Source organism: Rhipicephalus microplus, chromosome X (assembly GCF_043290135.1).
Source record: "Rhipicephalus microplus isolate Deutch F79 chromosome X, USDA_Rmic, whole genome shotgun sequence".
In the NCBI taxonomy this organism is placed as follows: Eukaryota; Metazoa; Arthropoda; class Arachnida; order Ixodida; family Ixodidae; genus Rhipicephalus; species Rhipicephalus microplus.
This window is the reverse complement of record NC_134710.1, coordinates 125,759,488-125,787,192: the sequence shown is the minus strand read 5'-3', so window position 1 is coordinate 125,787,192 and position 27,705 is coordinate 125,759,488. Positions and strand designations below refer to the sequence as shown.

The window sequence follows — 27,705 nt, the reverse complement described above, 5'->3', positions numbered from 1 at the left end:
AAGTTTTCATCTTCCCCTTCCAAAAGTTTTTCAAAAAACTAGAGGCACTTAATATGCATATAAAGGAATTATAATGACTACATAAGCCATACTGCTTGTTACCTCTGTCTGCTATGCTTACACTCTGTATCACTACTGTATGATGTGCAAAAGAAAGTAATAAAGAAAAATATCATGGCTTCGAGGCATAGTAGGGGATCTGGCACCGGCATGGCTGTCAGTCACTCACGGCTCGTCTTTCTTCAGGTTGCGCAGATGCTGGCAATTTTCCTTGGTTCTGGAGCAACAACGTGTCCTATCTTCGATGACGGCACAAACCCGGATATCTGCCCGGCTTTTCAACTGCTGTCGGATTGCTCCTCACCGCTGGATGTGCTAGCGCTGTCGGCACCGTCCGGCTACCGTTACTTCGTCTGGCAACCCGGGACACTACAAGACGGCGCAGGGCTACTTAAGCGACTACTGCAACCACCCACTTTGGGATCTGGCACCGGCATGGCTGTCAGTCACTCACGGCTCGTCTTTCTTCAGGTTGGTTATTCTTATCGCCTTGTTAACGGAAAGCCGTTTAAAAAATTGGTGCCAGATCCCAACTCACTGTCGACTACGATTGTTCAAAATGTTTTCCTGCTGGGTGCAAAATTTTTGTCATGCATGCGTGTTGCTCGAATGTTGCTGCTTCTGTCTGGGGATGTAGAACAAAACCCGGGCCCTCTGACATCCCAACAAGAAAAAGAAATGTTTGATGTCATCATGACACTACCGTCAATGCAACAGCAACAGACTGAAATTCTTTCGGAAATTCGTTCCATTCGAGCCGACCAACAAGCACTCGAACAAAAGCTATCGCAACTGGCAGAAAAGGTCAAGCTCGTGGAAGATAACGTGTCCCCTTTACGGGATGACGTAACGCAACTACTCGCTCAAAATGAAGATCTTGCTGATACCTGCGCCAAATTACGGGACTCGTATGAGGACCTAGATGGCAGATCTAGAAGAAACAATTTGATAGTTTATGGCCTTCCAGATACTGTAAATGAAACGTGGGCTCAGTCAGAGGCTCGAGTGATTGCCTTTTGCTCCGAAAAACTGAACGTGGCAATCAGCACTGCTGCCATTGAAAGAGCTCACAGGCTAGGACGCTACACAGCGGTAAAGGCAAGGCCCATAATTCTGAGGTTTTTGTCATTTAAAGACAAAGAACGTGTGCTTGCTGTTGCCTCAAAGCTGAAAGGAACTGAGTTCGCGTTGAGTGAGGACTATTCCAGTAAAGTTCGACAGGCAAGAAAGAAACTGATTCAGTTCGCCAAAGACCGTAAAGCAGAATACAAGTTGCATTTTAATAAAATGAAAATAGGCAACCAAACCTTCGTATATAATGCTGAAACCGACACCGTGACCAGGGATACTCGATAGCCACTAACGAATGCAGCTTACCGTAAAAAGAAGCCATCCGGCAAACACGATCTCGTATGTATTGTAGTAAATTGCAGAAGCCTCAAAAATAAAACTATAGAGTTCAGTTCCTTGATAGAATCAACAAATCCGCACTTAGTCATTGGTACGGAATCATGGCTCGACAACACAATTAGCGACAGCGAAATGTTTCCGTCTGGCTATACCGTATATAGGAAAGACCGTAATTGCCATGGTGGTGGTGTATTCGTTCTCATTCAAGATAGCATAGCTAGCAATTCTATAAGCATCGAAGCCGACTCATGCGAAACTGTCTGGTGTAAAATTTTGCTACAAAACGGTTCTTCTGTTGCCATTGGCTCATTTTATAGGCCGCCCGGTATAAAAACTGCCCATCCTCTCTTTCAGTTGAGCAACGTTTTATTAAGTTTGCAAACAACGCACGTAATTCTCGGAGGCGATTTCAACTTCCCGGATGTAGAATGGAAGTCCTTTAAACCCGTGTTAAACACAACGTCTTTCCTGTATACTACCTTTAGGGAGATGATTAATGCCCACTCATTATTTCAATTTGTCGAAACGCCAACAAGAATTGGTGGGGACAGTGCAAACATTCTTGATTTATTTTTGTGCAGTGAACCGGCTCTTGTATCCTCTGTTGTCACAGTCCCTGGTATCAGCGACCATGAAGTTGTTGTCACTAAAATGTCTTGTAGTGCTAAAAACCGCCGCGCTCAGGCACCCCGCAAAGTGTTCTCATATGAAAAAGGTGACTACCCATCACTGTCGCGTGAACTGGATGCATTTTTTCCTGAGTTCCAATCGCATAGTTCATCGTTAGACATGAATGCGCAGTGGAATTTCTTCAAAACAAAGATAATGTCCTTGACCCAAACTTTCATTCCTTCGTGTATCATTTCGGCCAGGCGACGCAATGATAAACCATGGCTCAGTAGGGAACTCCGATCAAAGATAAATAGAAGAATCGATTGTATCGAAAGTATTGCCAAGTGCCTGATCCTGCGTTGCTTTCAAAAATGAAAGAGATAGGCAAAGTGGTGACAAAAGCTATGCGCAGAGCACAAGAAATGTACCTTTGTGATCTAGGCGAGAAACTTAAAACCAACCCCAAGGAAGTGTGGAAATACGTGAAAAATAAAAGTAATTCTAGACCCACTATTCCTGACATCATGGACGGGATAAATTACGAATCTAACACGGAAGCCAAAGCTCAGGGTTTCAATACATACTTTCAGTCTGTGTTCTCGCATCCAGTTAACACATGTAGTCTATGCCAGAATGATGGCTCGCTCCCGCAAATGAACGACATAGAAATTGCCGAACGCGGTGTCGTGCTCTTGTTGGAAAAAATAAATGTTCACTCTGCTCCTGGTCCTGACTGCATATCCAACTTCGTCTTGAAAAACTGCGCAGTGTCTATCGCCCCTTTTTTAACTCTCATGTACAAAACGTCGCTTGAACAATGCGTTTTACCGGCTGATTGGAAAAATGCCAACGTAACCCCAGTATATAAAAGCGGAGATAAAACAAAAAAGTGTAACTACAGGCCCATTTCTCTGACAAGCGTATGCTGCAAGACACTCGAACATATCATTTACACAAACTTAATGAATCATCTTCAAAGTAATAACTTCTTTTCCCCATTGCAACACGGTTTCAGGGCGGGTTTCTCGTGCGATACACAACTGGTCGAGTTCACGCACGACATTGCAGCTTCTATTAACTCAGGCCTTCAGGTTGACTGTATATTTCTGGATTTCCAGAAGCCATTCGATTCCGTGTCACATGTGTTGTTGTTGCAAAAGCTTCATTGTCTAGGCATACCTAATGCCCTTCTCATGTGGATTGAGGCGTATCTTTCAGAAAGACAGCAGTGCGTGATTCTTGACGGTGTGTGCTCATCAAGCGTCGGTGTATCGTCAGGAGTGCCACAAGGGTCAGTTTTGGGGCCCCTGCTTTTTCTTATTTTTATAAATGATATCTCCGACAATCTCTCTAGCCGTGTTCGATTGTATGCTGACGATTGCTGCATTTACAGTAACATTACCTCTGAAGCGGACACCGTTCAATTGCAGAATGACTTGAACTCCATAGTTTCTTGGTGTGATTCATGGAGAATGACACTAAATCTGTCGAAGTGTAAATTGGTGAGGTTTACGAACAAAAAACAGCCTCGGATTTCAAATTACGTCATGGCCGGGGCTACCTTGCCGGTTGAAACAGAATATAAATATCTAGGGGTCATTTTTTCTGCCAACCTATCTTGGAACGCTCATATTAATTACTTAACATTAAAGGCTAGTCGAGTGCTAAATTTTTTGAGGCGCAATTTCAGACAGGCACCAACTAAGTTGAAAGAAACACTATACATATCCAATGTGCGTCCCATATTAGAATATGCCTGCAGTGCCTGGGACCCCTCAACAAAATCAAATATAGAAGCCCTGGAGCGTGTACAGGCACGCGCAGCACGCTTTGTGGCAAGCAATTATAACTTTACCATAAGATCAGCTGACATTCGTTCAGGATTGCAATGGCCTCTGTTAGCTGACCGGCGAAAGTACCTACGACTGTCCCTATTTTACAGCATAATCATGAACAAAACAGGCATCGACAAGGATCAGTATATAAAGCCACCTACCTATGTGTCACCCCGTACTGACCATTCTTTAAAACTGCGTGAATACACTTCCAGGATCAACGCATTCAAATACGCTTTTTTTCCAAGAACCACGCATGAGTGGAACGGCTTGCCAGAGGAAATTGTCTCTGCGCCTCCCTTATCTTTTGTTAAAAATTTGCACAATTTTTTGTTGAACTAATCATTACTGTATTTCTGATACGTTCCGTACTAATTATTTTTTTTGTTTTTATTGCCCTATGTTACCAATAGCACTCTTCTCTTTCAACGTTTTGCTTTGTATTTGCAATTTGATGCCTTATTTATGACAGTGTTGTTTCACTTTGTTATGACTATGTTCTTTCAAACGATACAGCCTTTTATCCGCAACCATCTTTTTCGGTATATCGACTGTACTGTATTCTTTTGCTTGTTCTCCCCCCTACAATAATGCCCGTAAGGGCGATGTAGGTACATGTATAAATAAATAAAATAAATACTTGAATGGCAAGCAGAGGGCATGGGTCACATTTCCTTTCAATAATTTTTTTCTAATTTTATTTTTTTTCACTGTTTCGCTTCCACCACCAATGGCGACACCGCTTAACGCAGGAATAGGTGCATAGGAGCTGCGCTCTAAAAAAAAACAGCGCTAAACAGGAGACGAAGGAAGGTGCAGTAGATGCTTGCAATGGATATGCACCAGCTTAAACAAATGTCAAAAGTGACATTAGGGAAAGTCTGAGTAAAAGCGACGGGATGAAAAAACTAGGATAAAAATTGCCTTACATTGTGAACTTCAGCATTTCTACAAACAGGACATCCACAATTTTTCGCTGCAAAGATGACGTGATAGGTTCTCCACAGGTAATGATGTTATGCACAGCTCCAAAGCTTGGTAGAACAAATGAGGAGCCGTGATCATCCGCACAAGAGGACCTATATAGTGATAACATGGTTGCTTGCAGTTAAGATAAGTTATGGCAATGTTACGTCATAAATTGCTGCTGGAAAATGTCCCTCCAATAACCTCAACCACAAATGAAGCACCCGTTTTTTAGCATAAATAATAGTTTATGTTGCAGAGGGGCGAGTCAATGGTAGTAGCCTACTGAAGCAAACATAAGGTGGCAAGGAGCCACGGGCATCACCAGGGTTTTGTTTTGAGAGGGTGCAATCCTGGGGGTACACTGCCACTGGGGAAAGGGTGGTCATATGGGTGTTTTGAACGGGGGGGCGTAACTGGCACAGCTTGAGTGGGGGAGGGTACCATTGCACCTTTCTGCCAAAGCCCATGTAAAAGGCAAGAAAAAAATACAATTCCTGGAGCAGAAATGCCAAGGGCTCAAGATAAGCTTAAAAGAAACAATAGGGAGTGAAGGTCAGCAGGGAGTCCCCAGCTGTCCCCAAAGAAAGGAATAAAGACATAAGTGGATTGGGTCCTTTTGTGTTCCCCCACCCCTTAGCTGGAGTTTGAAGGAGAACAAAAGAAAACACAAGAGCTTAGGGCCCATGTGCTGTGGTCTGTAGGGGCGAACACAAGGGAAGTGAAAAAAAAAGCAAAAGCGACAACGAGCACAAAAACTGCCAGTGCACTAGACCATGTTAGCAATGGCAGTACTCCCGTCGAATGGGTCACAAGCATGGTCATCATCTTCACACAATGGCCAATCAATGGCAGTCGGGAACATTACATGGAATGTGTTCTATGCATTAAATTCACGAACATATGGTACTTGGAGGCATATATTTCATCAAATCGAGCCAAACAAATGCTTTTTCTAGTCGTTTCATGCACATTGTAATCCTACTGCTTTCAATGTTTTCAAGCAACACATTGAAATGTTTATGATAAAGCTGATCGGCGTTCGTGGGTGTGTCGACTTTCTTCTTGTGTCCATGTTTGCATGCCCGTTTCTAGCACGTTTTCCTAGAAGGAATATTTCAATCTGCTTGGCACATTAACACATTTGCAGGGAGGGGATTCTGATAAGCAGAATTTGTCATAAGACAAACAAACGACCGCAATCTCTTGTAGTTCGTCTTAAAGAAAGTCTACTGTATAATGTATGTCCTGCTGTAGGGATAAATTTTGTTTTGTTATCACTATACACTCACCGTAGTGACTAGATGAGCGAGTTCATACCCCCCCCCCCCCATTACGGCTGTCTGAACCTCTTGAAATTTGAAGTCACACATAAAAACAGACGAAATAATGTACTATAAGTGTGGTTCGATGTCATGTACAGATGCAAGTAATAAATTAGCCATAAAACAAAAAATCTTCAACCCATTCATCTCACATTTTAAAAAGGGCAAATGCAACAAATAAATTTGATCATTCACACTTTCAAACGATGATTCACACTTTCTAGGTACTCCGAAAGTACACAGAAAATAGGTATTTGAAAAGCGATTCTCTTACAGTTCAGTAAGGTCAAAAAAGCTGCTCTTCTCAGGCACCTATAACACGTGGAAGCACATTATATGGGATGCACAATATTTTACAGTAGGTGGTGTAGGGTACACGAAAAAAAAATGTAGCTGTCATTTATCGTCAGCAAAGTGAAAACTTCGATTACCTGCTCTTCAGGATACTGAATTTCGCATGTGGATGCTGATGAACCATCCAAAGGTGTGAGACTAGAAGGTAGCAGTTTGATCTTTGCCATGTGTGGTATATCGTCACCAGGACCAAGGTCGATGTACTCATTGAAGTTCACGTCCATGACCTATGTGATAACATTTGCTAACAATTTGCTTCCCGCTTTGTCAACAAGTGTGTCAGCACACACGCTGTTTAGTACAAATGCACTTTGGCAAAATCATCAGAATATATATAAAAAAGAAACACCACATAGTGTCAGGGAGTGAACACTTGAAACTTTCGAATAACCAAACGGTGCTCCATTCAACGTTTTCATGCTGTTGCGACGCGCGCCTCCGACGACGTTACGAAGGGCGCCTCGAATCTCTCCGCTGCAACCACTGTTTCGAAAGACGGCGACGCCAACATGGTCCCAAAGGCGCCACTGCTTCGAACTCCACCGGAAAGGTCACCTGCCGTTTGGGAGCGTAGGTTTCTCAGCTCGCGACTGCTTCTGCGCACAACTGATAGACGAGCGGACGAGACGACGGTGAGTTTAAACAAGGTTTATGTACAGCATATATACAGAGGCGTTACAAATTCGGCACTGGGGCCGACAGACTCTCGAAGAGCCGAGCTCTCCTCTCTAACACATAGGTCTGCTCTAAAGTGGTCTGCCGTAAAAAGGGGTCTGTTGACAAAAAGGGGTCTTTCTCGACGCGCCGCAGGGCTTCTTTTATATGCCCCGGGTCCAACCCAAACGTCCAACCCGAAGCGCCGCTGGTCGCGAGGTCCGAATCCTCGAATGAGGTCGCCGCTGGGCCGCGTCCTTCTTTCTCCTCAAATCTGAAGAGGCTGCGCTGCAGGTGGCTGCACCCAAGGACGAGTGACATCGCAAGGCATTGCGTCAGACCCGCCAGACAGGAAGGCGCCAGTTGTTTACTCGACGGGCTCGCTTGCGGAGATGACTCACTGCACGTGCACGCCAGAAAGGCGCCGTTGAGTTGTTGATCCAGGCATAACAGCACCCCCGCCGCCAGACAATGCGCCGAAGAGCTGCTTCCACGTGGCTCGGATGACAGGCGCGCTCGTTCGCCAGGTCCCTCCAGGTTCGCCTCCAGGGCCATGGGGAGAATGCAGCTCCAGACTCCGTTCAGGGAACACATCCCATTCTTGAGAACGGATCTCAGCTCCACTGGCTTGTCGCCACAACTTGTTGACCAGCTTCGCTCGTCTCTAAAGATCCTTGGTTTCAGCACTTGTCGATGGTTCTGCAACTTGTCAAGAACGGATCGGCAACAGACAACACACGACACAAGCAAGTGCCCACGGTCACCCGACAGAACACCGGACAAAGTATAGTACAACATATACCTAGCTATGTGTCTATCGTAAATTCGTTCGCTCTACATCAAGAGGCACATGTGGGACACAAGACTCTTAAATGAGAACTCATTTTTTTACACGTACAACATCGTAACGAATTAGAATACAACATAAACTTGGCTCCTTGAGCTCACTCTGGACGAGAGCGCTCAGCTAATGTCATGATGAGGTCAAAATTTTGCCCCGAATAGCCAGCGAGAAACCGAAAGGTTGAGGGGGTACTAGCTACAACGCACTGCTCAATGCGCCTGCATTAGCGTTTAGCTTTCCCTTTTTTTTCGAACGTCAAAGTTGCGCTGTCGGAGTATCACGCTCCCTCTCAGTAACCAGCCACTTTCAGGCGACGATACCTATGCGGTACCAAGAGCGGCTCATACTTGCGACGTTGCAGAGGGGAACAACGATACGGCTTGCTAGGGATTGGCTCCTCACAAGTTACCTTGACATCGTGTTCGATCACCCTCGTGTTACCGGGGCGGTCCGAAAACACGTATCCAAACTCGGAAACAATCCTTTTCAGGTCCTCCTCCTGGACTTCACTTAACCTAGGCTCTAGGTTCAACTGCTCCAAGATTACCTCCAATCCCCTTTCGATTACATCACTAGAACTCAAAATTTCGTCTCCCTCTTCCTCTGAAGCATTCAATAGCAGATTTACGACTGCTTTAAAGTTACTGTGGTAAATTTTGTTCGGCCGCCTTCCTAATTTCACTTCATAATTCGTGTCGGAAAGCTTAGATATTACTTTGGCGGGCCCTTCCCAATGAATCTCAAGCTTGTTCCTTTTGAACGGCTGCAGCAGCATTACCTGACTTCCTACTTCAAAAGCACGCTTCTTCGCCGATTTGTCGTAGTACTCCTTCGACAACATTTGTGAAGCTTTCCTGTGACTTTCCTCTAGCGCTTTAATCAAGAGGTCCTCACGCTGCTCTTGAATGAGCGTTTCTCGATCAACCCTCGACAGCTCCCTCCAACTTTCCGCTACAGGCGACAGCGTTGCAGCCCTCTCGCTCTGATTCAATGGCGCCATGTCGTCTCCCCTTGCTACGGAAACCGCGCTGGTCGCTTCGGCGACGGGCCGCTAGCGTGACTGCTCACATGACTCATGCGGAAAATTTCCTCTCTGAGGTTCCGTCGACCCGCCGACAAGGTCACTTGAGAGTTCACCGCATTGAACAAGATCAAGCTTCTGCGAAAGCTTCCGCCCTTGCGATCGCGTGAGGGCCATGTACGCTAACTTAGGGAAGAACGATTTACCCTGTTCTTTGAGAAGCTGCTCTGAGTTGTTAGAGAAAAGATAAGGAAAAAGTTTGGGAAGCGCGGCAGGCACAGCCGCTTCGGTGCGAAGCTTACCGAACGGGCCTTCAATGACAACCGTGGCGATTGGTAAACAAGCACTCTGCTCCTCGGCGACTTGCCTGATCCACGCGCATTCTCCTGTAAAGTCATTCGGAGACACCAATGAAGGATGAACAACATCCATGGTTGCCGCTGAGTCATGAAGTACTCGACACTTTTTCCCATTCAGACTAATTTCTTGGATATACGGCTCCAACAACCGCATGTTCTTTTCCGATTCTCGGATTGTTGCAAAAGCAAACTTTTGGTTACAGTTTATCGCGATGTGCCCTTCCTTTTTGCAGTTGTAGCAGATTAGCGGCTTCCGTTTGTTTTCCGATTCTCGGATAGTCGCAAACTTTTGCTTACAGTTTATCGCGATGTGCCCTTTCTTTTTGCAGTTGTAGCAGATTAGCGGCTTCCGTGATTCAAACGCCCGTGTGGTATCAGTGCGTTGTTTAGGAACCTCACTCGATTTCTCCGAATCCGTTTGCCCTCCCCCCACAGTGTCCTTCGTAAGAGACGGGTCCTTCTTGAAATTACGGTGCGGAGCGGGTTTCCGTTGATCAGGTTTCCTTGAAAAGCCCCCTTTCTTTTCATCCTTTTCAACGCGCACTGCCCTGCTATGCAACTTTCGGAGAGTATAATACTCCTCAGCTAGCTCTGCTGCCTTGTTTAGCTGTACTTCACCAAGTTTGTCCTGCAGCCAAAGTTTGACATCCTCCTCGATGCAGCGGTAGAATTGCTCCAATGCAACGCATTCCACCACTTTATCGCGGTCGTCATAAACACCTTCGCCCTTGAGCCATTCAATTAAATCGGCTTTAAGACGAAACGCGAAGTCAACGTGTGACTCTTTCCCCTTTTTAGCATACCGGAACCTTTGCCTGAAAGCCTCGGGTGACAACTTATAACGTCTCAAGAGCACTTCCTTAACCTGGTCATAGCTCTCAAACGCTTCCCTCGACAAGCAAGTTATCGCGTCGGACACTTCGCCGCGAAGAAGAGCTAACAGGTTCTGCGCCCGAAGAGACTGCTCCAAAGCGTTTCGCTCACACACGTGTTCAAACTTGACGAGATACTTCGCCATGTCTTCGCCTACTACGAACGGTGGCAGTTGGTCCCGAATTCTAAAACCACTGACCTGAATCGTCGGAGAAGCTACGCTAGGCGCCTGCGAACACTGTAGGATTGCCAATTCTATTCGTTTCAACTCGAGGCGCTCCTGTCTTTCGGCCTCCTCGCGCTCGCGACGCTCGCGCCTTTCAGCTTCTTCCCGTTCGCGAGCTTCTCGCCTTTCAGCTTCTTTGCGAGCTTCTCGCCTTTCAGCTTCTTCACGTTCGCGAGCTTCTCGCCTTTCAGCTTCTTCACGTTCGCGAGCTTCTCGCCTTTCAGCTTCTTCACTTTCGCGAGCTGCTCGCCTTTCAGCCTGTTCGCGGCGTGCTTTGATATCCACCCAAGCCTCATCGACTTCCTCAGCCGAAACTCCATCTCTCATGATCTCAAGGATCGCTTGCTTTCGTTTCGCACGGCCCAAAGTAATGCCGAGTTCCTCGCAAATTTCGATGAGTTCCTTCACTTTAAGGTTCTCCATCGTTCACACTAGCCTCTTGCTGTTTGCCCCTGTTAACAATTTACTTGCCGTACCCACTATAAGTCAACTAGCAAGACGCGCAAGCAATTTTTCACACTCCCGTGTTTACCCCCTCCGCATTAACTTTGGTTTCAAAGCACTTCAACTTTGCTTGAAACGATCAAAGCTCACTTCAATGCTTCACACAGCCCTTCTCTAAACTACTACAACCTGAGCTAGAGTAGTCTGGTTAACTGAGTGGAAAACATCAGGCACTCACCGCATCGATGTCGCTGACGCCGGCCGATCCCACAGCTGCCAACCACTGTTGCGACGCGCGCCTCCGACGACGTTACGAAGGGCGCCTCGAATCTCTCCGCTGCAACCACTGTTTCGAAAGACGGCGACGCCAACACGGTCCCGAAGGCGCCACTGCTTCGAACTCCGCCGGAAAGCTCGCGACTGCTTCTGCGCAAAGCTGATAGACGAGCGGACGAGACGACGGTGAGTTTAAACAAGGTTTATGTACAGCATATATACAGAGGCGTTACAAATTCGGCACTGGGGCCGACAGACTCTCGAAGAGCCGTGCTCTCCTCTCTAACACATAGGTCTGCTCTAAAATAGGTCTGCTGTAAACAGGGGTCTCTTGACAAAAAGGGGTGTCTCTCGACGCGCCGCAGGGCTTCTTTTATATAACCCGGGTCCAACCCAAACGTCCAACCCGAAGCGGCGCTGGTCGCGAGGTCCGAATCCTCCAATGAGGTCGCCGCTGGGCCGCGTCCTTCTTTCTCCTCAAATCTGGAGAGGCTGCGCTGCAGGTGGCTGCACCCAAGGACGAGTGACGTCGCAAGGCATTGCGTCAGACCCGCAAGACAGGAAGGCGCCAGTTGTTTACTCGACGGGCTCGCTTGCGGAGATGACTCACTGCACGTGCACGCCAGAAAGGCGCCGTTGAGTTGTTGATCGCGTCAGGCGGGCGACGCGGGCTGGCCTTGACACAGATTGCGTTTTTCAGAGGCACGGACGACGTTCACTGTCGATTCGCAGACACAACGATGCTCTATACGTTTCATGACCCCCCCCCCCCCGGAGCGCACGGAAGGACACTGTATGGTTGTGTGCCTGCCAGAAACATAACGAGTAATAATCCTTCGTCTCAACGACAAAGAGACAGAGTTAGCGTTTTTCCGAGTCTCCAAAACCGGAAAGTGAACCACGGCGGCATCGTTTGTGTAATTTAGCACCGCACAGAAACAGGTGTAATCGCGTCATGGCAGAGCAATCAACGATAAAGTAACAAGCGGTCACCCTTTCGAAAAGAATAGATAAGATACACTCGGCTTGAGAAGAGACAGCCGCCAGAAAGAACTAATCCTAAAGCACCGCGCGCGCCCTCGAAAGCACAGGCAGCATCCGGCGTGCCACCGCCGAAAAAAAAATCGAAGAAAAAAAAAACATCAGCGCATGAAAAAAAATCTACGTGCTTCCGTAGTGTACATTCCAAGAAAGAAAAATGATGTGAAAAGGTGCGTGTTTTGAACATACAAGCAATGACGTACTCGCGCTCCACTGACGTAAAATACAAGCAAAACACAACGGCCTGACTTTCTTCGAAGCGCGATTTGAAGCAAGTTCGTTGCGGCAATTGAATGCTAGCGACGTTTATTTAGCAACACCATCACATAGTTTATCGCGCTAAAATGCCACACAGCAATGCCAAGGGGTTCAACTTTCACATAAACATTTTCGGTTCGATTCAGAGTGTCTTTGAAACAATAAGTAGAGCGGCGCAGTTAGCGGGTCTGTCGCAGAAGTACAACACAACTAAAAAAAATGCGCGATGCACGTGCCTTGATTTTGGCAAACACTTGTTCAATTCACTTCTCTACTGCCAAAACTTATGAGCAATAAACTACCGGCTGCCTTTCTTCAAAGCGCGAATTCAACTAACGTATGTTGCGGCGTGGTTGCGGCAATCGGAAACTATGGCGTTTGCTAGCGACGTTTGCTTGGCGACACCATCCCCTAGTTTATCGCTGAAATTCCGCATAGCAACGCCAAAGAGTGCAGTTTTCACACAAAAACTTTACGGTTCACTCAGGAACTGAACACGACAACATTCACGTACCTGAAATCTAGACGTAGACAGCGCGACGAGGTTTCCCAAGAGAGGGCACACCGCAATGGCTTGTTTAAGGTCCTCAAATGTGCCATTGCTCAGAGTGTACGGCCTCTTCATGTGAAGGTGAGGCACGTCGACCAGACATTTCACCCCGTGTGACATTCTTATCACCACTTGAAGGCAAATACCACGGTGGCAACAGGTAACCCGCGCAATTATCGAAAGCGTGTGCCACACGTGTATCCAACGAACATCTGCGCGGTGCAATCGGCGAAGGGTAGCTTCGGCAACGCGAATCTCTGCACATGCGCAGTTCGTACTCATGGCCCTGAGACCCCAGTGTATGGAGAGAGTCGGGTGAATCGGTGAGGCAGTGACGCACAGCGTGCTGATTACGCCGGAGAATTTCAAGGCGCCTCTGACGGCTGCACTGAGAGTTTATTCTCACGTGGTGCGTTTGCGAACTGAAGCGCCGACGAATTGTCAAGTTTGTTTACGTGATACCTATAGAGCTCGTTCTGTAGAGTATCTGGCATCGGTGGCGTATACCATCATTGGTAGAGAACGAAAAATGGCGTGAAAAATGACCGTCACTTCGCCCATACGTACCCTCCCGGAAGCTCACTGCATGCAGACGCATGGATCGCGTGACCAGCTCTCCACGCCTCCATGTACATAGAGTTTAGCGTGCGTTGCGCGAGCTGGCGCAACATAATGCGGTTAAAGACAGATAGCTGAAAATAGTAAAAAAAAACAGCTCACACTGCAAGGCACTTTACCTGCAAGCGGGATGGTCAAGGGGAAGCATACACTCGGTAAATTTCGAAAAGTTCTAAGAGTCTTTTTTTAAGTGCTTTGAAAACAATGAGCAAAAGGCACCGCAAGCGCTCATTTGTGGCTTCCGCCTTCGTATAGGCGGTAACATAGCCAGCGAATGGCATGCTGATAGCTCTGCCTGCACCACAGTGCATCGCGCATGCTTAACACATTCACACCGTTTTACTAGGTGCTGCATTGATTAGTGTTTTAGTATCATAATAATAAGTGGTATACACGTTTTATGAGTGTGAATATTAAAGTGGACCTTGTCTAATATTTAAATGCAGTGAGAGTCCACCAAGGGAGAATACCGCCGGACAGTGCGAATGCGAAGCCGCAACCATTTAATGCGTCTCTCGAATCGTGCAGCAGAGAACGCGAAGTGGCGGCCAGTGCGGGCCCCACGGTCCCAGTGCCGACCAAAGATCACTATCTACACCGTTCACACCGGCGCAGCATGAAGAAAGGCTCCTCTCCTACAGTTGACCTCGGGGAAACTGAGGAAAGTGCCGCAATATTTCGAAGCCAGCCTAGGCATGGGGGTGGTCGAACCTTGGCTCCGGCGAAAGACGCATTGCGACTATGCCTAGGCGAAATCCTCAACGGCTCCGGTCCTTGGTTTAAAGTTCTGATCATGCACCAAGGGCTCCAGCGAGTGCCCAAGCGTTACCCCGGACCACAACAGCCACTAAGGAAAGTAAATTCGGACTTCATTGTTCTTCACGCTCAGATAAATTACATTGTGATTTGTACTCTTAATTAGTGATGCCGAGTTCTAATATGTCATTAGAGATGTACCGTTGACAATACCCTTTGTGTGTATTCATGTTCATGTTTGCTCTAAAACTAATTAGTTTTAGTGAAATGTATTTGTGTGCATACCTCTGGTTTCTTTAACTTTACTGACTACGGTAACAGCAAGCGTTTGCGACTTATGTAAGAAAATGTTATGTTGTAGTACTGGGACTTTTGCTTCTAAAAAATGCAAAAAAAAATTTTCTAATGTCGTACTTTCAAATTTTTGTCTGAACTTGTATAATAGCCAGTTTTTAAAAAACCAAACTGGGTCTTTTTTGACTTGATTTTCAATATATTGTGTTTTTAGAGGCATGCCCTTGAGTGAACATATTAGGTTGGCGTTATACATTATCGTGCTCAGTAACACTTGACAAACTTGCTAACACAATTAACCTAATGTGCGGCAATGCCATGGCGAGGTAGGAATATTGTGACTGTCATATATATATATATATATATATATATATATATATATATATATATATATATATATGAATGATTCAGTAATTCAGTAAAATTGCCAATTCTAGGTATGCCAAAAATTATAAGACCAACAAACAGGTGCAATAGTCTTTTGGTAGAATATTATTGAAGTTCCATTCCAATCTTTATCCTGCCATTTTCGGGCCATTCGCAAAAAGGGGTTGTTCCTCGGTGAGAGGCCTTTTTTTTTTTTCGTAGGCACTTCTTCATTAGTGAGATTATGAGTAATGTTGTCCTGAGGATTAGGATAACAAGGTATGTTTTTCTCGCGAAATTTAAGTTGGTCACTAAACATGCACCGACACTATTTCACCCTGCTGGTAATTTGTATGAGCCGGAAATTTCGATTATGTGTGTTGTGAAGGTATGAAGGTCGACGTTAGTGGCATATATTTTGAAAAAGGGATGGGTGGGATGGGATAGTAGGGCCAGATAGATATCGTGTGAAAGTCAACCCTTCTGTGGAGAAAGGTGTATAAAAAATTCGAGACTAAAATTTTGAACTGTGTCCACGCATGGCATCTGTTTGCCGTGCAGATAAAAACAAACTGTTCATAATTAATGTTTTCCTATTCTTTATTCTTTATTACAGTGGCAATTCATGATGTACAGAATCCAGAGACCTCTGCTGAAATTCGGAAATTTTTTCTATCTAATTTATAATCCGGCAGGGCTCGCTCTATGAATGCCTGAAGACTTTATCAGCGTCTCAGAAGCTTGATACGTGAACGGCCAGCTGCGTTGTCGCAGCATCATAGGAAGTTGTGAGTGCCTTTGAGATAGTTTTGTTATATTAGAAAACGATTCCAGCGATTTGAAATATTTGAGTAGGTGAAATTATAAATCAATTATGAGTTTTTCTGACGAACAATTTCAAAATATTGACTTGTACAACACCCATTTAGGTGCAAACACAATGGTATTTAATTTGTAGTAGGTTAATGTGGATGAAAATCACAGGAATTTTTTACTTTACATAATGTTTCTTCCTCATTATCTCTCACCTTTGTTTATATTAAGTGTAAAATAAGGCTAACTTAAGTACTTGTGTTCATCAACTCTAGCTTTTTTTTTCATCCTGCACGTCAACACATAACACCATTTTTCAGACTCGCTTACACCCAGTCATCTTGGACTGATAACGTTGTAGTTTTGTATCTGTATCAAATAAACGAACACTGCAAGGGTTAACTGGCATGAATTGAAACGCTTGGGCCTGTACATTCAACGTTTTGTGACCAAGATTATTTCATACTATGACAAAAAAAAAAACTCGCAAAGCAATGGCTTATCAGTTTAACATAGCGGCGCTCATGGATCGAATATAAGACCATATATAGCTGATGTAAACATGCACAGACTCTTACGCTTCAGAATACAAGTTATCCACCCATGTGCTTCCTTAATAACATGTTCCTCTGTGCAACAACAGAACAACCGATCTCCTTCAGCCTAATTGGAAAGTAGAGCTCTCGCTTGCTTCTCCGTGCTATCTTTTCACTATAGTATCACTTATTATGCCAATATTAAACGAAATTGGTTATGCAAGACTGGGGTAGGTTTATAGGTAAATCTGAATACAATGATAAAGTTGTGAATATGCTATTTATACTACGGAACGTTTTCGCGCCTTTAGATTAAACTCTGAAGCTAAACATCATGATTGCTTCGGCATTCTTTGGCACAATTTATTCATGTTTAGTCCATATCTTTTGAGTATGTGTTGCTTTTATTTGTTGTAAGACATAAGTATTTTATGAAATTCACTTTAGCAAACAAGTATCAGGGCCCTGTACATATACATGAGGATTTCTCCCAGAGTTCAAAATGTATTGTTTAAAATCAATGACAGCTGTTCAAAACCAACTTATCTAAAATTTTTCACATTTCAGGATAAAACCTGCAAAGGAAGCAAACCTTCCTTTTGATTTTGAACTCATTTTTTTTCATGCAGGATATTGCATCAGCTGTAAACAGCACTATCAATCAGGGAAGTATGCCTGGAATTCGTTGTTTTCTCGGTCCAAAATTCACCTGCCCTGCATTTTCGTTGAGGTCGCTCTTCCGGAATTTTCATACAATTCATGGACATGAACATAACTGAGTGTGTGGCTTGCGTGGGTGCATGAAAACGTTCAGACTTTTTACATCGTACAAGAAGCATGTGTACAGAAGACATGGAGACATGGTGAAACAAAACCTGGCTCCGTGTGAGAATATGTCTTTATGTACTGAAGACACGAGCAGAAACGCTGCAGAAGTTGATTCAGGTAATATGGACACCACTGAAGAAAGCCAAGAAGACGAGTCCTTAATGGCTAGTGCTCCGAACTACGTAAATCAGCTTGCAAAGTTGCTCTTAAAGTTCAAAGAGGCACGACGGCTTCCAGAGTCAACACTGCACGAAATTGCCAATGTTGTCGCATCTTTTTTGTAAAGGCTATTCAAGAACACGATCGGCTCCACTCTAACATAGAATTGGCTAATATAGTTGATGACGTGCTGCAAATACGTGAATTAAACCAGCTGCTGACTGCTTCAGGCCGTTCTAATTATTGGAGAATGCACTTTCCAATCGTTGCGCCAAAGACAATTGTTCTAGGTAGAGCCCTTAATGGAAAAGCTAATACAATGGAGTATGTACCTTTGTAAGAAGTGTTCAAGTGTGTCCTTGAGAATGTCACTCTTTCAGGAGACTTCAGCACCCCATTGAAAGTGGATAACTACTTTTGTTCAGTGTTTGATGGGAGTGCATTTAGCGAACACAAATACTTTGCAGGGGACATCAACAAGATTTGTCTGCAACTGTATAGTGACAAATTTGAAGTGTGCAACCCTCTAGGTAGCAAACGAGGCACTCATAAACTTACAGCAATTTACTTCTCAGCACTGAATTTGAGTGCTAAACTCCGCTCTGCTCTAACAGGAATTAATTTGGTTGTTTTAGTAAAGAACAAACTTGTTAGCACATACGGGTTACCGAGGATCCTGGCACCTTTGCTTGAAGATGTGAAAATGTCGAAAACTCAGGGTATAGTTGTGAAAGTAAAAGTGCTGAAAGGTTCCATATTTGTACTGCGCACTGAAATTAACTATAAGTTCTTAGAAAGTGACTATTTTAAGGTCACCTGCAGGCCACCATCACCACTTGACCATGCTTAGTGCTGGATTGGCTACGACATCGCTGTATAGAGTTCGAAGCTCCGGTGCCCTTCAATGTGATGGCTTTGATCCAACCCAACACTTCCCACCAGATATAATGCATGACTTACATGAAGGCATCATACCATTTGCAATGAAGCATATCATTGGTAATGTAATTTCAAAAGGTTTCTTTTCACTTCAGTTCCTAAACAGATGCATTTCCACGTGAGGCTATGATCCAAGTGATGTGCGAAATAGACCAGAAGCTATTTTTAACACCTTTCTTCAATTAAAGACACCACTCAAAGGATCAGCTACATAGTCATTTTGTTTGTTTCGCCACTTGTCTCTTTTTGTTGGAGAGTGTGTACCATCAGAAGATCAAGTCTGGCAACTTTACTTGCTCCTCCGTGATATCATGGATATCACCATGTGCCGAAAGCTTCCGGTCTGTTATGTGGGATACCTGCAGCGAAAAATTCATTTTTTCTTGCTAGATTTCACCTAATTGTTTCCTTCTGTATCATTGCCATGCAAAATGCACTACTTAATCTACTACCCTTCACTTATTCAAAGGCACGACCCTTTAATTGGGCTTTGGGCAACGCGCTTCGAAACGAAGCACCGATATTTTAAGGACATTTTTCATAAGATCCACAATTTCAAAAACATTTCCCATAGCCTAGCTATGCGACACCAATATCTTCAGTGTTTTTCTTTCACTTATGATGAGAATAAAGACATTTCTGTGAGTGCTCGCTGCTGCCAGGTGCTTTATGAACATCTATCTGACACTGCCAAAGAGTATGCCATTCAGAACAATCTGAGCAGCACTCGTATATTTTCAGCGAAAGCTGTAAGAATGAATGGCAGGACACCCAGAGCATGGTGTGTTATTGTCAATGATGTCCGTGATCATTCCCATCCACAGTTTTTACAGCTAAGGGAAATACTTTTTGTGAACAGGATTTTTGTGATTGTGGGAAGGATCCTTGAGGCTATTTCCTTTGATAATCGTTTTCACATGTATATTGTCGATGCCACTGAACAGCACATGATTCTAAGGTCCTTACAAGAATCTACTGCTGAACCTGTGTACCTGAGCGAACACAAAGGGAGAACAGTTATAAATGCACGTTGTGGTATATACTGAGTTTTGCCCCAAGCGCGGCCAGTGTACTTATGTTTTTTTTGGAAACAAACCTGTTCTGCTTGTGTAGCAGTATGCATTTCTGCATGTGTATGATGTAAAGGCTCAGATTTTCATTTAACGTAATAATTCATGTGCACCTAACTTAAGAGCATAGACTTAATGCACGATAATTTTGGTTTTTTTCATTATTGAAGTAGTGGTCAACAGTGTAGGGCTGTTACTTTATGCACTTGCCCTTTTTTGTTTCCCATCTAGAGTTCATTAAAGGATGTGAGGTACATTTTACAAGCACCTCTCCCCTGGTTAAGAGAGACTTACGAGATAGTTTGTTGATAAATAAGCACTTTCATCAATATGAACACTAGCGAAAAAGTATAGGAATATGCGTTGATTGTGTGACAACACACACATATCTTCAGAAAGGCATATATAGGCTGAATACTTTTATTTGTCGCCGAATGTTCCGAAGTGCCATGGACATGCAAGTCAAGATGCTTCCATTTTTTGCAGTTTTCATTGACATTTCTACAACAAAGAGAGTATAGCTAATGTACAAAGCTGATGTATGACCTAATACACATTAGATTTTTGTCAATGTCGCTATGATCAAATCTGTTCAATAATGCTGTTTGTCTTGTGTTTAATCTTTTTTTTTGTTCGTTGGTCATATGATCCAGAAAACGACATGTTTGCAGTCATTAAAGATGCATGCATGTATTTGATTATGCCACCCTCATTTGTATTTTTTCACATTGCGTACCCACTGCAGCATAGCAGTGAGGGAATTTGTACATGTGCATTTTTTTCTTTTGACATTAAAATTGATGTTCACCCAACTCAAGAGCATGCATAATCTGCCCGAAATCATCATATATTTGCTTATTGGTTCCTTTACACCCTTCTGTTATGGGTGTAAATGGGGTGTTTTGTTTACAAACACTTTATTGTTAAAAATAGTAGCGTAAAAGGGTGTTTACAGGGGTGTTTCTTATGAATACACACGTTTTACACCTTTTAGGGTGTATATTTTTAGAGTGCAGGTGTAACCTTAAAAGACGAGCAGAGAGCAGAGTGGAGTAGGGAACAGAAGGGGGTTAAGGATATCATAGTTGAAATCAAGAAGAGGAATGGGACATGGGCCGGTCATGTAGCGCGTAGACAAAATAACCACTGGTCATTAAGGGTAACTAACTGTATTCCCAGAGAAGGCAAGCGGGTTAGGGGGGAGACAGAAAGTTAGGTGGGCAGATGAGATTAATAAGCTTGCGGCTATAAATTGGTAGCAGCAAGCACAGCACAGGGTTAATTAGCGGAACCTGGGAAAGGCCTTTGTCCTGCAGTGGAAGTAGTCAGGCTGATGATAATGACGATGATTATGATCATGATGATGAAAGAACCACAGGTGATGTAAATTTCTGGAGCACTAGCTCTACTATGGTGTCGTTTAATCATACTGTGGTTTTCTTTCGGAAGTAAAACCCCGAGAATCGTTAGAAAGTATAGCACACGTCATGCAGCGCTCGCGCGTGGTTTGCGTGGTATATTTGGGTTTTCTTTTCCATGGCCTATATACGACAGCTTACGACTACAGTCTTTGACACCGACAAGTCTACATGTCACGGCTTACCCGCCGTCGTCGTTCAGGGTATAGTGGGCGATTCTTCCGGAGGAGCACCGAGAACGGTCTCGTCAGGGCTCATGCTCGTGACGACCACGACTGGGCAACCTGAAGAAACAACTCGGCTTATCAGGCACACAGCCGCAATGCGGGTAGTCGGTAGCAGTGCGCTCCCCGAAGAGCGAGTGATCTCAGAAAAGAGCGCAGATACATGGCACAGAGCGCCACTGCTGGTGTGCCGTGGGGCCAGAGATTGCATATACGGCGCATACAAGTACGCCGTTGACTGACGCACCTTCAAGGGCCACAGATCGTATATCTCCAAGTTTTTTGCGTACGACACCACCACCGCTTTATCTGAGTCGTAACAATCTTCGCTTAGAAAAAAAAGTCGATACTGACCCGTCATCTGGGCTGGTGCTAAGCGGAGCTCAGACGCCACCATCGCTGCTTTTAGGAGGAAATGCCTTCTTGTTCTAACTTCTGCGTGCAGCCGCGTGTCCTAAACATACCACGTGCACCTCGAGTGTTCGTCCTCTTCTCTGCCAACAATTGCTTCACTCGAAGAAGTTGGTCTGGCCGCAAGGGTGAAGCAATGAATGCGATCGTAAGAAATCGGAGCGATACACTAAGTAGTAAGTATACACGATACACGAAGCAACTAACTCATTTAGCCTTCGACCTGGCGAAACTCGGGAATGACATTATGTGAATATATACATAAAACCAACTTTCCGTTTCAGTACGCACAAATTGGTTAGAGATCGAAGCTGAGGTTGACTATTGTTGCCGGACCTTTAGCTCTTAAAATTCAGCCAGTAAGAGGGCGTTAAAATGGGTAGTTCGTTTAGTGGGCACCTAAATATATTATTATTATTATTATTATTATTATTATTATTATTATTATTATTATTATTATTATTATTATTATTATTATTATTATTATTATTATTATTATTATTATTATTATTATTATTATTATTATTATTATTATTATTATTCATTTATTGCATATACTGCCATCTTGCGCAGCAATATGCTGCACAAGTAAGCACATACACAAAAAATGCAATATGAACAAAAGATTATAGATTGAAAGTCCAAAAAAGAAAAAAGATGACTGCATCAGGAAAGCGCAGTTCACGAGAGAACGAAGTTTGGCTATTGTTCCACAAACTCATCACAGGGGGCCGCCGAGACCATTTCAAATCTGAATACAGGCCAAGCTGGCAGACTGGCCTGCAATTGTTGCGGCCCCTTGGGCGCCAGCCTAGCCCCCGTCAAGCTTGGTTTCCCCCATTTCCCCTCCCCTTTCTGGCTAGTAAAGTTTATTCCTCCTCCTCTTAGTAAAACGAAAACTACCACCCGTTCATTGGGTAAGAAAACTCAGCCTGTTCAACTAGCGAATTGACCTTCCTGCTATCGCTTACTCTGAGCGCTCAGGGAGAGAGAGAATAAAGCATTTCTTGCTAACGAGTGGATGAAGTCCGCAAGACTCTTGCCACCGTCCGGGCTCGGTCGACTAGGGCTTGTTGCTGCACTGGGTCAGTGGTGGACAGGGTCAACTCCCAATCGACTGTTATCTATCATTTTAAGCGATAGCGTTGAAGAGCTCGTTTCGCAGGAATTCCAGCAACAGCGTTGTTTTTTGAGCGAAAAATCATCCTATCTATGCGTGACTGAAAAATCAACAACGATGAAATTAAAATAAATTACTGATAAGAAATCCTGGAGCAGAGTGGGTACCAAACCAGGGTTGTTTGGGCACAAGTGGTGATCGAACACGGGTCATTTGCGTGACAAGCAGATGATCTACCACACGTCCACGCCTCTGCTCATGGAAACAGTGAAAAGAACTTCCTCTGCTTGAAAATGCAGTGAAAGTAGATTTCATGCTTCAAAAACACATGCGTCCTGCATGCATTCTTCACGCTGCAACATGAAATACTGCATTAATAATGCGCGGTTAAAGCGTCCATTGCCAACGGGCATCAGAATATGTGATTATCATAATGGCTCAGTGGTTGAAATCCGGTACCTCACTTTTCTGTACAATATTGCAATGGTGCCAAAAATGTCGTAGCGAATGCATTATCTCGGCTGCCAGTGCAGCTTCCACCAGCACAGGCGCCGGAGGAAGTGATAATCTTTAGTTGCTGCATGCTTAATTAAGGACGAGTTACAGGCAGCCACTGCTAATGATGGTACCTCTCAGCACCTTATTCAATACATTGCTGAGGGTTGGCTTCCAAAGAAGCATTTGACTTCCGTAGTTGTACCTTAATTTGCAGTAAAAGACGAACTGTCATACGCCGATGGGCTCATTTTCCGCGGGGGACGTGTTACAGTTCTAGAAACTTGCAGGGGGCAATTAATTCAGTTAGCCTAAGAGAATCATCTAGGCATACTTCGTACAAAGCAGCTGCTTCGTGACAGGTTTTGGTGGTCGTGCCTTGACAAACAAGTGGAAAGTGTGGTTCGGAACTGTTACATCTGTCAGGCTGCCGACAAATCGGCGAAACCTGTCTTTGCACCCCTATAACCACTTTGTTTTCCTGACAAACCGTGGGAGAAGTTGGGCATGGGCATTATTGGTCCTTTCTTCAAATGTTCCCTCAGATTGTCGCTTTGCAGTCACTTTGATTGACTATAAATCCAGATGGCCTGTGGTTTGTTTCGTTCGAGATGTTGCCTCTGATGCAATCATCACCTTCTTGACTGCCGTCTTCTGCCGTGAAGAATTTCCGGCATGCTTAGTAACAGACAACGGTCCCCAGTTTAAGTCTCGTCAGTTTGGAACTTTCCTTTCCGAACAAGCCATTCAACACCTCTGTTCTTCAAACTACTATCCTCAAGCGAATGGGCAGGTTGAGCGGTTCAACAGAGTCCTGCAAGAGTACATTCAGCTAGCCCAACTAGAACAACGTCGTCTAAAAAAGGCAATTACGGAGTATTTGGGTACTTACCGTTTTTCTGTTCGGGCAACTACGCGATCGTCTCCCGTGATGTTGCTTCGTAAGCGTCAACCTCGCAGAGTGGTTGACATAACTGATCTGTCGTTGCATTCTACTTTGCAGTCATTTTCGAACAATACCCTTAGGACGCGAGTTTTAATAAGAAGGAGTACATGAAGAACTATGTGGATTAGAAGCGAGGAGACAAACCTACAGTCATTCAGGTTGGCCGAAGAGTCAAAGTACGTGCTCCAGGGAAAAAAACACAAGTATAGAGGTCCGTTTACCGTTATGTCGGCAGTGGGATCTCATGCATTTAGGCTTGGTGATGATTCGGTTTGGAATGCTTCTAAACTTGTAATCGTCCATTCCGAACGGGAACCACCTTTACGCTTACACTCTTTAATAACTTTGCAGAACTAGTCGCAATTAATACTCTGCCTCGGTTATGATTGGTTTCTATTCTTATAAGCATCACCATCTTTCACTGGGGGAAATGGTATTCAGGCACCAGTTTCAAATCCGGCTGTGGTGCCCGGCTAGCATCAAGTTTTACCGTGCACTGAGCACGCTTCAGAGTCCTCGGACTCTTCTCAGGCTCCGTATCAATACTTGACTGATGAGCCCAGTTCCCATGTCAGTATCCTTCCTAACACTAATGGACATGCTTCCGAACCTTCAACATGGGAGCTTGAGGTTCCCATGTTTCGCGTCAGGGTTCTCCGTCCCCAGCTATGGCTGAGGGTCGCTTAAGCGAGTCGTCGGACTCCTCAACGCTCTCAGCTGTGCCTGCGCAGCGCGTAAGCGAGCTCGTCCTCACATACCGAACTTGCTGCTCCGCAAGGGAACACTTCAGAGAGCAATGGGCTTCGGCGTTCTAAGCGTTCGCGTAAGAAACCTTCCAGGTTCAAGCACTTCGTGTCCTAAATTCTTTTTTTCTCGTATGTTGGAATCTGTACCATACCTAAGCATTGTTGTGTGTATACTGTGCATTTATTTATTCCATAAAGGTATAAGGGATACACTGTTATGCTGTGATTTTTTGTTGTATGTTGTCCTTATAAGTGCTTTCAGCCATGGTGCGCTGTGTACATAGCTATTTTTTTTTCTTTCTCTTGCCGCTTCTCTCTTCTTCAGTTGGTTACTTTATGACAAGAGGAGGAGGGCTCAGCCCCCCTCCTCACTTTGAGCAGTGGTGATTATCGGCTGCCCAGAGAGAAACGAACTGAGATAAAATTGCCATTCAGTGCAGCTGTCACGTAACTATATATAATGGCATAAGTCTTTTCTTAAGTATTTTCATGTGACACTAGGCTTGCTGGCATTTTGGACTGTATACATTTGTTATTTGACATGGGCTCTCAGGTTGATGCGTTGTTTTCATATTTTCTACAGCTCTTGATAGGGTTTCTCCCAACATAATTTATTAACACAGCAAAACATTCCTCTGTATGTGCTCACTTGGGTTAAAAACTTCCTTTTGTGCAGACCTTCATTTACATCTGTTAATAATGAAAACTTTTCTTCTGCTTATGTGACATTTGCTGCATTCCAAGGAAGTGTGCTTATTGGAGGCGTGTAGCCAGAAGGATGCCCCAGGAGTTTGTCTACCCCCCCCCCCCCCACCCCCCCGATTTCGCATGTTGCAGGTTGTCCTACTGAGTATAAGTAACGAAAAAGTCATTTTTTATGGCCATATACATGTGCCCCCCCTCCAAAAAACATTCCTGGCTACGGGGCTGTCTCTTTATGAGCTCGTTATTTCTGCTTGCTCGTTCTTCGTCATTTGTACCTTGGATTGTCTAGATGTGTATGAAATACGGAGTGTTTAAAGAAATGTGTCCTATTTTCAGGAAAAATTACAGAAATGAGGTACCTGCGTGCTAGTTCTGGCATTGCCTTTCTTGTTACAAAAGGAATCTTCAGATAGGCACAAACATTAATTGCATCAGTAATTATATCAATTAAGAAAATTACCTTTTTTACCAGTCGTAGTAGCTGGTCGAGTCAAATGGACAAATTCAAGTCTTTTCTACGAAAAGTCTATAGCCACTTTGAAATTTTGGAATAGCAGCCACTGATAATCACCGTGGATTTATGCAATCTGCCTAATTAGGCTGTCGAAATGAAAACCGATGAACCAGACAGCATATCTACCATTCATTTCGACAATGCCCTTAATGACGACACTGTTTCTCTAGCCATTATCAACCATCAATTTAGACACTTTGCTTTGTGCCCGCTTATCGACGCTCACTTAATCTTTTCCTCCAATGCAAGAAAAACAGTGTCGCCATGGAGGGCATTGTCGAAGTGAATGGTAGTTGCACTGTTTGGTGCGTCGGTTTTGGTTTCGCCAGCTAAATTGAGCAGAAAGCATCGCTCTGCAGTGATTACAAGCGGCCGCTTTTCCTAAATTTTAAACTAACGTGGGACTATTTGTAGAAAGAGCTTCCATTCGCCCATTTACCCCACCGGCTATACCCACTGGGGAAATAAATAATTGTGTTAGTTTCTCTAATTACTGCCGTAGTTATGTTTGTACCTATCTGATGATGCCTTCTGCCACCGACGCATAAAAGACGCAAATGCCTCTTTTCTCTAATTTTTAAAAAATATATATATCGCATTTTTTGAATAATCTGTTGATGATATCTCTAATGAGTCACTCCATGCCGAATTATTCAACATTTTCTCGACGAACACAAATATGGCTGATAAATCTTCCATATATTTCTCGAAGTGCGAAACTCGTCCTGGTCATTTATTTTTTGTTGCTAAGAATTTTCCTCCCTATTTATGAGAACCTATTGTTTGGCGCCAAGTAAGGTAAAAAGGTGATTGATTGATTTATTGATTTGTGGAGTTTAACGTCCCAAAACTACCATATGATTACGAGGGATGCCGTGGTGGAGGGCTCTGGAAATTTCGACCACCTGGGGTTCTTTAACGTGCACCCAAATCTCAGCACACGGGCCTACAACATTTCCGCCTCCATCGGAAATGCAGCCGCCACAGCCGGGATTTGATCCCGCGACCTGCGGGAAGCAGCCCAGTACCTTAGCCACCACACCACCGCGGCGGGGCCTAAGATAAAAGGTGTCAAACAACAAATTTTTCCAAAAGACGTTTTTGTAATGCACTCAATAAATACATTTCTGGCAAGGTAATGAAGTTGTATAACTTTAATATAATGACTTAATTATGCATATCAATTCTTTGAGGTGTTTTCACACGTGCAATATTGAATGAAGTTGCCACATTTGGTATTTTTTTTTCGGGAACATGGTAAGTTCCCAGGACACAAAAGAAATATTTGCTGGTTGCCTGTCAACATGCTACAAATTAAAAATAATTTAGGCACGGATGTTATAACAGATGCCCTGAAAAAAATTGTCACTTTGTTTGGAAAAACCTCGGTATTCAGCATCAAAAACTTGCCTTGGTGGTGGGTCTATTAATATATACAAAATTTCATTTTTAAGCTCTAAGGACAAGCTAAATATAGGTGGAATAACGAGAGGGTATTATTTTAAAATTCGAAAAATAATTTTTTTGAAATATGTATCTGCACCAGCTTTTCGCCTATGTAACTCAAGCGACACGACAAACTCGCAAGGGCAATCTTCAGCAGAATCCCACTGACCTGGAATACAGAAAGCAAATTTGG

General features: G+C 44.2%; 1 protein-coding gene and 1 pseudogene across 2 annotated transcripts in view; both read left to right on the top strand.

Annotated features, from left to right (window-relative positions):
* The first annotated feature begins 406 nt into the window (after positions 1-406).
* Positions 407-27,705, top strand: part of LOC142775735 (uncharacterized) — a 62,080-nt gene continuing 34,781 nt past the window's right edge. The window contains exon 1 of one of the 2 annotated variants that reach the window (XR_012886959.1): positions 407-531. The gene's annotated coding sequence lies outside the window, so the exon portion shown is untranslated. The remainder of the gene's footprint in view (positions 532-27,705) is intronic. The other variant, XM_075877606.1, reaches the window with a different exon arrangement.
* LOC142775736 (uncharacterized) lies at positions 17,292-18,539 on the top strand (annotated as a pseudogene).